Source organism: Pezoporus occidentalis, unplaced genomic scaffold (assembly GCF_034315485.1).
Source record: "Pezoporus occidentalis ecotype Australia unplaced genomic scaffold, CSIRO_AGI_Poc_V1 ctg18, whole genome shotgun sequence".
NCBI classification, from domain to species: domain Eukaryota; kingdom Metazoa; phylum Chordata; class Aves; order Psittaciformes; family Psittacidae; genus Pezoporus; species Pezoporus occidentalis.
The window spans coordinates 9,864,311-9,879,510 of record NW_026913640.1 but is presented as its reverse complement, the minus strand read 5'-3'; the positions used below and the strand labels follow the sequence as shown (position 1 = coordinate 9,879,510).

General features: G+C 38.5%; 1 protein-coding gene across 1 annotated transcript in view; it reads left to right on the top strand.

Moving 5' to 3' along the window:
• DDX10 (DEAD-box helicase 10) overlaps nt 1-15,200 on the top strand; it is a 174,742-nt gene that overhangs the window by 141,845 nt on the left and 17,697 nt on the right. The gene's annotated exons all lie outside the window — the stretch shown is intronic.

Sequence of the window (15,200 nt, the reverse complement as noted above, 5' to 3'; positions counted from 1 at the left end):
GATTACATAGCAATATTCTTCATTATGATCTGGCAATATCAAACAGTTTGAGAAACAACTGGCTTTGTTTTTGATTTTCTTTTTTGGCCATTGCATATTGAATTTGCAGGTTTATTCATCTGCTGGTTACCTCCCTTCTTGTAGCTTACAAAGTTCTTTAAAATGAAAAATCCTGTCCTAACCTTCCATTGGAGCAAAGGTTCTGCTACTATAGAAGCTCTTTAAATGCATTTTTTAAAAGAAAACCAGAATATAGATTTTATTCTTTTTGTATATCTCATGATAGACTTTAATTTTACAGTAACCAATAGTTAAGTAGTTGGACAGTAGCAGGCTGGGGTTTTGTTGGTTTTCAGGTTGTGTTTGTTTGTTTGTTTTTTGTTGTTTTTTTAAATAAAAACTCTTTTTGTACAAATAATATTTTTGAATAGCTTAACACTAATAGCACAGCTGTCACTGAACAAAAAAGTTGGTTTCTTAGGTGAAAATGGTCTTAAAAAACTAATTGAAATAATTCATACCAATGACATCTGTTTCCATGGTCAAGTGGTTAGGGAGGCTGTCAAAAACTATCAGTAAAGTGCATTTAATGGGATCATGATGAGATACATTGGTTTGGCTTCTTTGATCAGGTCATTAAGTTAGGGCTAAAATTTAAAGTTGTGTGTCTTTTACATGAATAGATTTTAATATAATAATGATACATTTTAATGTTAATTTTGTTTGTGACTTCTTTCTGCTCTCTCTGGAAGCTGAAGTTAGAATATATTGCTGATTATGGTTTAAAGTCTCCTTGATGTCTCTTGGGTCCATTTTGCTTTTGTGCTCAGGGGTTAACCAGTCATCATATCTTTTATTTATTTGCTTTTACCCTCTGGTTCTTTAGGGTTGAGAGTTTCTTTTTGTTTTGCTCTGTAATTAGAGGAACAGCATCCTCTGAAAAGGTCCTTCTACAAATCTCTAGCTTTCACGGTAACTAGGGAAAATTTTCTTTCTGAAGTGTTTTAAAATGTAACCAGTTGCCTCAGATTTTCTATACTCTGTAATCTCAATTACTTGAAACCATACTCAGGGTAGCTGTTTTAATGTCTCGCTTTCTCCATTGTATCTATTATCAGAGGAGAAAAAAAAGCTGGAATTATTAATCCCTAGATTGTTTTTGTGTGTTGGTAGGTGATTTCTTGTTGATGTTGAAAACATGAGCACTCTGGAAAGATTTGTTTCATCAGTTGTTGTGTTTCAGTTCAGCTCCAGTTGAAAAGATTGCAAACCCATCAGGTCTATGGAATAGCACTTTGTAGAAATAAAGAGAAAACATGGAATCATAGAATAGTTAAGGTTGGAAAGGACCTTAAGATCATCTAGTTCTAACCCCCCTGCCATGGGCAGGGACACCTCACACTAAACCATCTCACCCAAGGCTCTGTCCAACCCAGCCTTGAACAACGCCACGGATGGAGCATTCACAGCTTCCCTGGGCAACCCATTCCAGTGCCTCACCACCCTCACACTAAAGAATTTCTTAGAATCATAGAATCATAGAATAAAATCATAGAATAGTTAGGGTTGGAAAGGACCTTAAGATCATTGAGTTCCAACCCTTCCTTATATCCAATCTAAACTTCCCCTGTTTAAGTTTTAATCCGCTACCCCTTGTCCTGTCACTAGAGTCCCTAATGAAGAGTCCCTCCCCAGCATCCCTATAGGCCCCCTTCAGATACTGGAAGGCTGCTATGAGGTCTCCACGCAGCCTTCTCTTCTCCAGGCTGAACAGCCCCAACTTCCTCAGCCCATCTTTATACAGCAAGTGCCCCAGTCTGCTGGAGCATAATTGTAAAGCAAACGGTTTGATGCAAATGCATTTTGTTGGAGGTGTTGCTGTAGCCTCCAGTCATCCAAATGTTGTCCTGAGTATTTTTTTAATAAATTAGTCTTCTATTTGCATATGTCCTTATGGCAGCTCTAGCAATCAGAACTGCACTGAAACAGTTGCATGCTGGCAATAGTTTTTCATTTATTTTTCTTGAATGGGAAATTCATAAAAACCCTACTTTACAGTTTACTTAGGGTATTACAACATTATAAATGAAATGATATATCAGCTGATTCTTGTGGCTACCTCTTCAGTGAGACACAGTGGATTTTTTATAATAAAAGTAGTAAAATATATTTATTTATTTATAGCCTTAAGTCACAGGCGTTTTAATAAGGGTGACTTAGAGTGTACCTACAAACATCTGAACAACTAAGGGGGATAGGTCTCCTGCATGCATTGTGATTTCAAAGAAAAAAACCTTGGAAGCACAGGCTGTGTCAGATATTCCAGATGAGTTAAGTAATTTGAATTTATGGTTTTCTTCTTATCAATCAGTAATGAAACTGAAATGAAGAAAGTGACCTTGTGATTTTTTTTTTTTTGTAAATTCAACACATTTGCAAATGCCCATCATTTTTCACATTGCTTATTTATTTCTAGGAATAGAACTGTTTTCTTTAGCCAGGTCAGTGTAAATATTGCTTGTATCGAAGTTTCATTATGTTATGAAAATGGCCTGTGTGTTTAGAAAGAGTGCTAAACTTGAACAGCTTGTGAAAAAGCCATGAAAAATTTGTTCAATTCTAAAGATGCCTGAAAGTACTTTTTAAGTAACTGTGAAAAACTGCATATTCTACTAATTAGCATTTATAATTAGGATTTATTTTCAAAGCCTATACTTATTCAGGTAATTAGCTAAGAACAATTAAGCTTAGTCTTCTTTTGAGCATCACCTAAGTTGGGATGAAAGGTAGGGCACTATAGTTAACCGTTTTTAAAAAATTTAAGAGGCAAAACAGCACTACTTGAATAGGCTCAGATCAGCTGGAGTTAAATTCTCGGCTTCTCTGTGAGTTGTAACCTGGTGAGTGTGATACATGCTGGAATACAAGTGCTTTGCCTTGACTACATTTTGGAAGTTGTTTGGAAATCTGATCAGCTGTGTTATAATATCTGATCTTTGGTATGTCCAGTTTAGCACTTAAAAATATCTTTGAGATCCTGAATTGCTGCAAGAAGCTAATCTTGTAGCAAGCTAACAGCATTTAGGTGTGTGCAATCAGGATTAGCTTCATTTGGGGGAATATGGACTCACGACAGTAACATTTTGGAACACGACTGTGCTTTATGCTTGCACTTAGGGCAGATTAAAGCAAATATACCTGTTTCCCCTGAGCTAATCCTACCTGGAAATTGGCTGCTTTCTGCTCATAACTTACCTTGTGAATTTTGATTACTGATGGAGAGATGTCAGTTCATTTAAGAATGAGTTGGTAGATACTGAGCTAATCTTGTGACATAAAATTGCTGCTGACCATCTCCATAGGAGTGCTAGACTGTGCAGCAGTGTGAAAAAGCTCACCTGGTGACTGAAGGTAACTGAAGCAGTTGCATATTCTTTATCATTGTACCACAGGGGATCACACCTTACTGTGGTTTTGGGCAACTTCAAATAGGGTTAGAGCATTCTATGAAAAGATAATTTGTTGAAAATGATGTTTACATCCATTCGGAAGAACTCCTGGAGAAATAAACATGCCTGATTTAAATTAGAATGGATAATAACGTTTTGTTTCTTATGTGTGAATTAATTGACATAATCAGTGTTTCAGCCCTTCCAGTGTAGTCTACTGTTCTTTCTTTTGTATACTTCTATTAAATAATATAGTTTCCTGACTACAGGAAAACATCAATTTGGTGTACCTATGCAAATGCTCTCTAAATATTGATGTATGACAGAGTAAGTCACTGCTTTTATTAACAGACAAAACAGGAATTAGTTGAAATGAAAAGAATAATACAACAGGTCATTAAAGCAACAAAGAAATCTTGAAAATGTCATATACCAACATGCATCAATTTTGTTAAATGGACAAGAAAATAGCATAATTCTGTTGGGGTTAGTGGAACATTTGTTACACTGCAAAAGCGTGAAAGAGCTCAGTATGTGTGCAGCTTGCTTTGTGTTAGCCAGTTATTTTTCATTGACATCCAGAAAATTCCTATGGTCAACGTGCAGAGGAGGAGGGAATGTCAGGCTTCTGTATGGCATCTGTGGGGGGCCAGTGTGCTGTTTATAGGCTATGATCTTTCAGACAGTTTGCACCTCACTTGGCCTTCTCTCTCTCCAAGGCTTGATGTTATTCGTAGCAAGCCCAGACTCTGTGTGCATACCAGCTTTGAGTAATTCCTGTTTAATGCTTTGTTTGTAAAAGTGAGAAAAAATAATGAGTGCTAAGTCTCTCTCAGAAATGTGTATGACCTGCTGGAAAACATATTTGTAATATTCTTCTTTATGAATGGTATTGTAAATTGTCGTGGTTTAAACCCAGTCAGGTAACTCGTTCACTCACTCCCCCCCTTTCTTGCCCTCCCCCTGCTCCCAGAGGGACGGAGAGGAGAATCAAAAAGAATGCAACTCCCATGGGTTGAGATAAGAACAGTTTAGTAACTAAGGTATAACACAGATCCCTACTGCTACCACCAATGATAATAATGATAAAGGAAATAACAAGGGAAGAGAATACAACACCTCAGCACCAGCCGACCGATAACTTGTCCCCCCTCAGCCTGACCAAGCTCTGACCGATACCTCCTCCAACCCTGCAGTCTCCCAGCCCTTCCGGCTCACTCCCAGTTACATCCTGGGCATGACGTGCTGTGGTATGGAATACCTCTTTGGTCAGTTTGGGTCAGGTGTCCTGTCTCTGCTTCCTCCTGGCTTCCCCTCCTCCCTGGCAGAGCATGAGGCCCACAAAGTCCTTGGCCAAACCAAAACATCGCTATCAGTTCTGTTCCCAGGCCGAAAGTCAAAACACTGCACTGCACCAGCTACCAAGGAGGAGAAACATGACTGCTACTGCTGAACCCAGGACATAAATACATATATTTGAATCACAGTATCAGTAAGGTACAGAGAGCTGAACATTCACACAGGCTGATGCTGTTCCTGCACTCAAATCACCATTCAGTTAAAAAAAAAAAAAGTCACCATCCTCTCAGTGCTGGAAAGGTTCCAGAATTAACTGCTTTCAACTATGTTTTGCACAAATGTGCCATGATGACTCTTAGTTATTCCTCTAAGATGCCAGTTTTATCCACCTGTAGAAGTATTCTGTTCTGGCCATTTGTTTAACTCTTACACCTTTTGAAGAAACCAGGGATTTAATACTGATAAGCTGAAATGCCTTTAGACTTATTACAGCATATGCAGTATGGTGGTTCTGGCCATTCTACCTACATTGGAAAGAAAATAAAGTTCATAAATAAGGTACCTGTGTGTTTCTTATTTGTAGTAGGAAGTTACAAAAAATCTTTTAAGTGTGATATATGATGTGGCAAAATACAGAGAGATTAAGACCTCATCTGCTTAGTAAGGAGAGATCCTTGGTATCAAAGGGCAGAAACTGTGGAATCCCAGGGTTAGTCTGATGCATCAGAGATGTCCAAGAATCTCTTTGCTTTTAGTTTTTGGTAATATACTTCCTGATGGAAAAGTAATCTATGTGCTCTATCACCCAACAACCTCATTTATCAGCCTGTTGTCACAGGAGCCAATATTTGGGAAGCTGAAAGATTGCCAGCAAGGTGGCTGAAGCATTCAAAGAGGTTGAACATGTTCATCAGTGATGCCTCTTGATCACACCTATGAAGAGAAGTTGTGGAGCTTCGACTTGAATTTTGAAGTCCCTTTAAGAAAAGGCATTTACAAATAGCTATTTTATCTTTTTAATTATGCATAATCTATAAAACACGATTCTGTGCCTATGTAATAATAATAGACATAATGCAAAAAGCAAGTTTAATTAAAACTCATAACTGGAGATGTCAGCGTCCTGATCGCAGGTCTGATTATACTTCTTTCTAAATTTAGTTCTGTATTCTGAATTTCATGATGGATATTATGTAGTCAGTGCTTTGGGAAGTCATGCATAATGTAACAAGGATTTTCACTTAACAGTACCTTTAGCGAATGTTCTCTGTGCTAGTATTGTATGCCAAGTGGAATGGGATATAACAAATGATTTATTTTCCGTAGGTGTGGTGGGTTGACCTCGGCTGCTGCCAGGTGCCCACCAAGCCACTCTTTCACTGCCCTCCTCTGCAGGATGGAAGGGGGATGGTAGTGGTGCAAAGAAAATAAGATGGAGAAAGCCTCATGAGTCAGGTCAGGATAAAGGCAGTTTAATAAAGCAAAATCAAAGGTTGTGCGGGTAAGCAAAGGAAAACAAAAGATTTCTTCGTACTACTTCCTATCAGCAGGCAATGCCCAGCCACTTCCAAGGAAGCAGGGCTTCAGGATGCATAGTGATTGCTTTGGAAGACAAACATTGAAATGACAAATGCCCCCCTCCTTTCTCTTAGCTTTTATTGCTGAGCAGGTGTCATGCGGTGTGGAATATCCCTTTGGTCAGTTTGGGTCTGCTGTCCTGCCTATCCCCTCCCAAGATCTCACCCACTCCCTGCCTGCTTATGAGGGGAATGTTGGAGTGACAGCCTTGATGCTGTGCGAGCGCTGCTCAGCAGTAGCCAAAGCACTGGTGTGGTACCAACACCTTTCTAGCTACCAGTACAGTGCTATGAGGGCTGCTGTGAGGAAGGGAAAATTAACTTCATCTCAGCCAGACCCAGTACAATCTGTTGTTGAATTTTAGCCACAAAATTTTGAAACTTCAGGAACTTGAAAAGGAAGCATAACCCTTTTAAGTTACATGTGTGAAAAGATAGGTTTGTGGATGCAATCAAATCACAACTGTATTTATTGACCAGGTGGCACTACTGAAGCAGAAATAATTTTAGTGGCTCCATGAAGCTGAAATCCTAAAATTGTCAGTTTGTAAAGAGTCCTGAAGAAAGCAAAAATACTCTTTTCAAGATAAAACATTTGCCTTGCAAAGATACATGACTTACATCAAGAGGACCAGGCACTTTGGGCCCACCATTTCTCAGATGGAGAAATACTACCATGTCTCTAAAATTATAATCATGTTTAACATTGTTTCAGAGTCACAGTTTTTTAGTTTGTTTGTCTTTGTTTAACCTAACAGAAAAAAGGTTTCTAAACAACCAAACAGGATTGGGTTTCTTCTATCATTTTCAGTATTAGGTCAAGAACTGAAGAATTATGTAAATCTAAATATGTAAATGTAAATCATTGTATGGAAGCTAGTGGAGAAAGTAGCAATTGAGTATGATGCCTGTGAATGGGGTAAGTTATAGTTGCTGCCTTTCCATTTTTGTTAAGACTGAAATTGTAAACACCAGTAACTGCTAATTGGTCCTTCATGTAGCTTTGTAGGTTCTAAGAACCAAATGAATCTTGAGGATGGGTCTCCAGGAGGTCTAACATGGCCATAGGAAATCCTGTATGTCCCTTCAGAAGTTTAGGAAAGATTTTTAAATGTTTGTCTGCCTGTGGTAAAACACTTTTATCGAGTTTGGCTGGGATTTTTTTTTTTTTTCCTTAAGAAGTAGTGATTTGCCTCAAAACCAGGAACTATGGGGTGAAGTGTCATCCTGCAGTCTCATGGATTGAGTGGATTATTGTTGGAATCCCACAGGGACCTCAGGGATGCAGTAAAAAGCATGTGTGCTTCAGTAGCTTGCTGGAGGTGTATTGCTTAGCACACTAAAGCATGTACCTGTGATTTTAGTGTTCCAGCGGTGGGATATTGCCAAGACCATGAGAACCTCAAGGTAGCCTGAATCGTGGGTCTGCTCCACAAAGACCAGAGGGGGTGAACAAGTGCTGCATCAAGCAGGGGAGCCTGACTGAAGCGGGTGGCTGACTTGGACTTCTGCGTGGTCACTGCTTGGTGGCATTTCTCCTCTCCCACACTCTGCTCTTGGCTCCCTTCCAGTCGCTATGTTTCTCCACATACATGAGAACATGAACATTTCTTGTTGGACTGATCAGTCTCTCTTTGTCCTTGGCTGGGTGCCAGACCAGCTGACAGATGTGGTTTGGTTTGGTTTGCTTTGTTTTTTTTTTTACCTAGTGTTCTCTTCAGAAAGTGGGCTTACAGTCTTTGTGTCCTTGAGCAGGACAAGCAGTAGCTCTGCATCTCAGTTTTCAGCAGGCCAAAAAAGTGGTTTTCAAACCTGTATCCTGGCTGGGAAGCTCTATGATAGTTGGCATGGTCTAGGGAGAACTTGAAGTAGGTCAAAATGCTTAAAAAGTAAATGAACAATCTGTTCATTTAGTTCTGAGACTGTTCTCAGACTGGTGTAACAAGTCACAGGTTTGTAATGGAAATTCAGCATAGGCAACTCTAGAAATATGTTTCAGTGGTGAGATTGTCTAAACACTGTAATAAGTCTGTGAGGAGCCTGTGGAATCCTCATTACTGAAGCGTTCAAAATCAAAGACAGGAATGATGGAATTGCACCTTCTTCACTGGGGAAGGCAATGGAGTTGGTGGGCACCAGCCCTAATTGTTCTGGAAGTCTTTGTTTTCTGTTGATACAGTTGCTCTGCAGCATGTATCAGAGGGGCTTCTGTGTCAGGATTGAAGATGTCTCAGCTAGGAAGGTGAGAGAGACAGTTTTTGGATTTTTGGAACATGGCCATTCACTGGATTTTTCCTCGGCCAGGGAGCACTTAAAGAGATTTATCTGTACTGAAATTATCAGAGTAATGGAGCTAACCAGTCATTCAGTTGCTGGAAGTTATTGTTACAGCATTTCAGCTAGTTCATGTCTTTGAGCTCCTTCCAGCAATCTGAAATCCAGAATGAATTAAGTTTATTAATTTAAAACAAGCAAAGGTTCTGGAGGATGATGATATAATGCAGAGTTAGAACATCAACTTTACAGGGTAATGCTCATGAATATTACATAGTGTCAGGCTTATGTTTTATTTGATGTGTTTACTTTTATTTGTTGTGAAGATCATGCTTCTCATCAGTGGGACCTATAGAGAAAGCATATTATAGAGCTCTACTAAATTCTGTTGCTGCTGGAGGTCTATTAGGATAATAAAAGCTTATGCCTTTCTATCGATTGTGGCCAGTGAATTAATGAGAACTGGCAATATGTCTACATTCAAGCTAGTAGACCCTGTTTTCAGTTTGCTGTTTCTGTTTCCAGTATTTACTAATGTATGACAAATCATAATTGCAAGCAGACTGTGTAATGCCAAAAAGTCATGAGAGCAAATGAGCTGTTTGTACTGGAGTTCATATTGAGCAGAAAAGTTAGGCTAAAATTACTTTTTTCTGACAACTTTCTAAGCATGCTATGATTTATTTTTAAATCCGTGAGATTAACATTAATCCTTCTTGTTTCCTTGTTTCTTCCCTTGACATTCTCTATGTATGTTGCAAGTATTTGGGGGAAGGGAGGGAATGGTTGGCTGTCTTATAATTATGAATAACATAATAGATAAAAATCAACAGCTCAGTAAAAAGACAAAAAAGTGGTTTAAATACATGTTTTAATTTGTTAAATCCATTATTTTCTTTTTGAGAACTTAAAAACGATAGGTAAAATGAAGCTATTAAGGAATGATCTATGAGAAAAAATACTAGCGTAATCTAAAAATAAAGAATTCAAGAAATAAAGTTTCAGGTAGCACTGTGATTTAGATAACAATCATTAACTGGAAAACTTAACTGTTTTCATAACAAGTTGTATCCTCTTCTGGTTCTGAAATATTTTCTTCATTTAGATATATTCAATTCAATGTGCAGTTAAAGGTTAAAAAACATATTGGGATTTGAAGAACCGATTATCTTTGTTTATTCTTACTGTTCCCTTTCAGTCTGTGAATATAAATTAGGTTTGAGACTGTTAGCCATACCAAAATCTCAAAAGGCAGAGTGCTCAGTAGTAAATTTTGTTAGCAGCAGAGAATGTGTACCTTCATAAATGTTAAATTTACAGTACAGCACTTGCTTGGGTGAACTTGATTTTTCTTCCATGTATTTGCTGTATTTAAGATGTTTCTATCTAAACAGTTAGTAATTTTCAAATAATATGCATAAGATACATATTTTAGAAAATAATTAAAGTTCTGGTTGAAATTGTTTCAATTTCAAGTGGAATAGGAGTAAAATTGACATTCACCATGATTAAAAATTAATAGTAATCACTTGGCAAATAAATTATGTCTTTTTTATCACTCACTAATGTCATTATGGAAAAGAAAAATGGGGAAGGAAAAATTGGGGCTTTAAATAGTTAGCATGAAATAGTATAAAATTTTGTGCAAAGTCCATTGTGAAACAACTGTGCCTTAGAATACTGAAGTAAAACCAAAAGTAGCAGTGGTTACTTAGGTAAACCACTGTGTGAATAGAAAGTTTCCTGATTTTAATCAGGCTTATGATAAGTGATTCAAATCACTCTTTTAGATTGGTCCACCCTGACTTTGCTATGTGATCCCTTGAGTGACAAACATAAAATAGCACTGCTTTGGTACAGTATGAAAAGTTCAAGCTTGTACCTGCCTGTGCAATGTTAACAACATTATGTCTAGCCATACCTAAGTTTAATCGTTTAGACAGTTTTACCAAAATGTAATTTTCTGGGAGTCCAATAGAGCCATATTTCACAAAAGCTGTTCCCACAAGAGCTAAATGCCAAAATGATCAATCATATAGTGTACTGTATCCTGTTGTTATGGATATAATACATTATTTATGCAGTATAAAGATTTTTTCAGACGTTGTTGAAATGAACAGGCAAGCAAATGAACACCTGTAAGGTAGAATGTGTCCTTAGCTGAAAGCTGCAATTTCCTAGGTTAAAATTTGTAAAGATGCTTTCAGCGCTTATGTTTGAGACTGATTTGCTGGAAGTATGGGAGTAGCGAGGGAAGTAGCGAGAAGTCAGTTGGAAGTCTATCATATGCTAACTATACCTACAGATGAGTATTTGTATACCACTTATATTTCAATTAATAAACCTGAAAGTTTTTGCTCAGTCACTGGAAATAGGGTGAGACATCTTGGCAGCAGAACAAAACCCAAGGACAGTTTGAGGTAGCGCGATGTGCGCTTCTCAGTGACCCATTGCATATGATCGCCACTGGTACATTTAATGAATATACTTAAGGCACAGGCTTAGGCTTTTGATGGAAAGTTGTCTCAACTTTCAATTTTACCCTCATCGCATTGTTTCACGTTCTGTTCTTGGGCTGAGACTTAGATGATAATCTTCTTCATCAGATTCATTTAATAAACTGTGATGTTTCTACAAGAAGCCCTAAAAGACTGATTTAAAACAGTATAGCAGTGGGGGAAAAAAAATTGCTTCAGATGAAAAAAATAGCTGCCTACTGAAATAGGGTTGACTTTCTTCCTTTCTCATGGTCAGATCTGGAAGTTCTTTCTAGCTGGTTTTCAGGAAAATCTGCAGTCGTACCTGCAGAGTAGTTTTCAAACTGTGGTCTTGTTATGTTGCCTGACTGAAGAGATCAGCAGCTCAGGGACTTTCGGGGGCAAAGGCACACCACTGCTATACTTACTGCCCCTTGGTAGATTTTTGTTACTGTTACCTACCTAGTTTTTGAGCCCATGTAAACTTTTAACACCTTCTGTATTCTTCTGTGGCTTTGCCATCTGTCAGGTGAAGAGGTGCCTTTGGCTGTTTAACCACACGTTTGCTAATTCTGTTTGCTATTGTTGATTTAATTCCTATAGCTGCTGCTACCTTTTCTCAGGTACATCAGCCTGGTTTTCTGCCTCCTTCTCAATCAGCTCCAGTGCCATTCTCATGCCTTCTTACTCCCCCCTTTCCTATTTTTTCCCATTTTTTAAATAGCTTCAGTCAGCTCTTCTCTCCACCATGGTTCCCTTTGTCATCACTGTCATATCCATCAGGTGTTCTCTCAGTAGTCTTCCTCCCTTGGCAGTCTCACTTTTGCCTTTTGGTTCTTCCCTGATCATCTTTGATTCCCACTTCCACACTGGCTTTTTGTACTTTTCAAGCTGCCGCATTTTTTTGTGCCCTTCTATTCATTTGCAATGTAGACATGTTTAAGTTCTGCTCAGCAGACAACATCCATCCTGTTCTTTAGCAATTTCTCACTGATTTCTGTCTTACACAGTTCCTTTTCTGTGAGACCCCTGGCATTAACTAGTCTTCCTCTCGTTCTGTTGGTCATTCACTTGGCCTTTCCATATCTGCTCTGAGTTTTAGGGGGGGTGCAGAAGTGACCACCCTCTTCTAGTGTATGCCTGCTCTAGCAGTTCCTCCTTCCAGGAACCTCACAGTCTTGTCTCCTAGGGCAGTATTTCACACAGCTCTGCCTTTTGCTTTTTTCTTCCTCTTATCTGTGGAGAAATCCTGTCTGTGAATACAAATCCATGTCTGTACTAATGAGTCTTATCTCAGGCTCTCTCCTCCAGCTCTACATTTCTGTCCAAATCAAAATCTTAGCTTATGTTTTATGAATTAGGCAATTTTCAAGAGAGAAGTCCAACCCTCCTTGCTATCTTCTTTCACAGTCACCGTGGGTATTGTCACTGTCTCTCGCTTTAGCCTGTGCCTTAGTACTGCTGTGGTCACTTTCTAGTGCTTATCTAAATCCTTCTTAATCCTCCTTTTGTCCCTTCTTTTTCCGCAGATGACAAATTATGTGCTCTCTCTTTCCTGAGGAGAACCCATCTGTGGGGTTCCCTGTACTGGCATTCTCCAGCCCTATTGCACACACGATACTACATTTCATCTCAATTCCCTGAGTAACAGTAACTCTCAGCAATTATTCTTAATTTGTGGGGTTTTTTCTTTGACTTTGCTGTACATTTTAGACCTGAAAATTGTGGTTTTTTTTTCAGTTAGTTGGTCTAAAAGATCTTGCCTCAAATACTGTTCTTCCTACTTGGCATTTCTAAGACGTATCTTTTTTATTTGTTCATGTAGATCAAATCATTACCAAGGGATATTAGGATTTTCTGTCTGCTGGTGGCTGTCTGCCAGTCTACCTTAGAAGCTTTTTCAGTTCCTTCATCCAGGATCCCACTTTTGCCTGTGGAAAAACAAAGAGGGCAGGTCTCCTGCTGTGCCATGCCCATTGCTCATAATCTTCCCGAGGCAGATTGCTTCCTTGTCCTTCTTCAGGCTGTATTCATCTGTTCTTTCATGTCCTCTACTTAACCCTGATGCTTTTTGGGCCAGCAACTCTCTTTTGCAAAATTTCATAGAAAGGGGTTCGTGGATTGGAAAGGTGGATTTGACAACAACAAATGATTAATAATTAATGACCCTGTAAGTGTGTAGCATGAGTCAGATGCTTTCTGATTTACTGGTTATTTGTTTACCTGTTTGAACAAATGTGAGTCTATTGCTGCAGCTGAATACATCCTGAATGAAAGCAGACATGGTCTCGTTCTCATAGCAAGCAGCTGAGTTGGTGCTGTGAGCAACACTGCTACTTCTGGGCTTCTTTTCCTCAGTTCTGTACGTAGAAGCAACAATAGCAGTTAAAATAACTTTCACTGTGAGGATTTAATTTGATTCATAGCTTTCTCCCTGTAAATTTGCTGGTTTACGTAGGTATTTTGTATGAGCGTTTAGAGTATGTGCCTTAAGCAGTAGCAGGAAAACATGAAAGTCTCATCATAGGACAAGTGCTTAATGCTAGTGTTGCTGTTCGTTTTGTACTGAACACATATCAGTTCTTTTTTCAAGAAAAGAGCTAACCAGTTTACAAAATTACATGACTTACAAGATTTCCCTTCTGATTATTTCATGTCACTGCTGCTGTTGATCTGTTCATTCTTGAAGAATACGCACTGCTAAGCCAAGGGTGGTCTCTGCTCCCAGTCTCCGCTAAGAGTAACAGTGGTGGTGGTACAGCTCTGCTGCATCATGGCAGAGGGTGCAGTTCCTTCAGGCACATTCAAAAGTACCAGAAAGCAATACAGAGAAAATTCTCTTGTGTAGGCACTGTCTCTGTGGATGTATGCTGAGGTTCCCTGGAGAAGACTGATGTGTCAAAATGTTGGAACACAGGGACTACTTTGGAGAATTGCTTTCTGTATTTGAGCTGACAGCCACGAATGCTGTGGACCTAGAAGTGGAGAGAAAGAGGGAATGTAAAGAGACAGTTCAGGGATTATGTGTGAAGAATATAAGGCTAAAACTAATGTTCTGCACTGTGGTTTTCTTTGTTTTTTTAGAGGTCTTAGTCTTTTGGACACATCTGTTGGCATGTTTAATTCTCCCAGAATTCTTTACTCATTTCTTTTTAAAAGGCACAGCAAATAACACACTTTTTTTTTTTTTTTCGGTACTACTTGCCCACTTGCAAGCAAAATAATCCCTAACAACCTAGCATTAAAAAGATTTCAAAATGAAAATTGTTTAGGCTTTTCTGGTTTGAAGCCGTTCCATTATTAAATGCTTTAAATCAATTTTGTTTCAGACAGGGCTTTAATGTGTGTGGTAGCATCTCTGTCTAGCTGCTGGCATGAGAGGCACAGGAAACTTTGTACTTTGCCAAAGCTACTACTCTGTTAAGTTCTGGAGGCCTTATGGTACTGAAGGTCCCAGGTTTGATCTGTTATGACAAATAAACCAATTGTTTGATCATGCCCATATTTCATTACACTGGTACTATTAGCTTCCATTCCTGTGAAATCTGTGTACCAGTAATCTGAAACCAAGAGTATGTGCGGGAAGTTAAACCCTTCTGCTTGTCTAAATTTCATCTATTCCAGTGTATGTTTTGCTTCCAATGCTACCCACCTAGCAGCTTAGTTTCTTTTAAGTTGTATTTTCGTGTCCATAACATGAATTACATCTAAGTTAACAGTATCGTCATTTTATCCTGACCTTTCCACCAGAATTATATTAGTGTGCCCTCTTGCTAAAATTGCGTCGATAATTGTGGCTAGTGACAACTTGAAGAAATTTTGTGTATTGCACATGACTCTTTTTAAAGCAACTAAAAAAAATGAAAAGCATAAGATGTAAGATGTACCCATTGCAATTCAAATACAGATAAGAGCAAATGCATTAAAAAAAAGTCTCTAAGTAGATTTAGAAGTTCTCGGTATTCTGTTTGAGATAGATGAGTTTCTAATTGTATATTTAGTAAATTATGTTATCTTTCTCTATATACATTCATCATGCTGCTGTTAATTCTGGTATGGACTGTAAGTACGTTGTAGCGATCAAGTCTACAGATAAAGCATATACTTATTAGTGTGAAAATGAC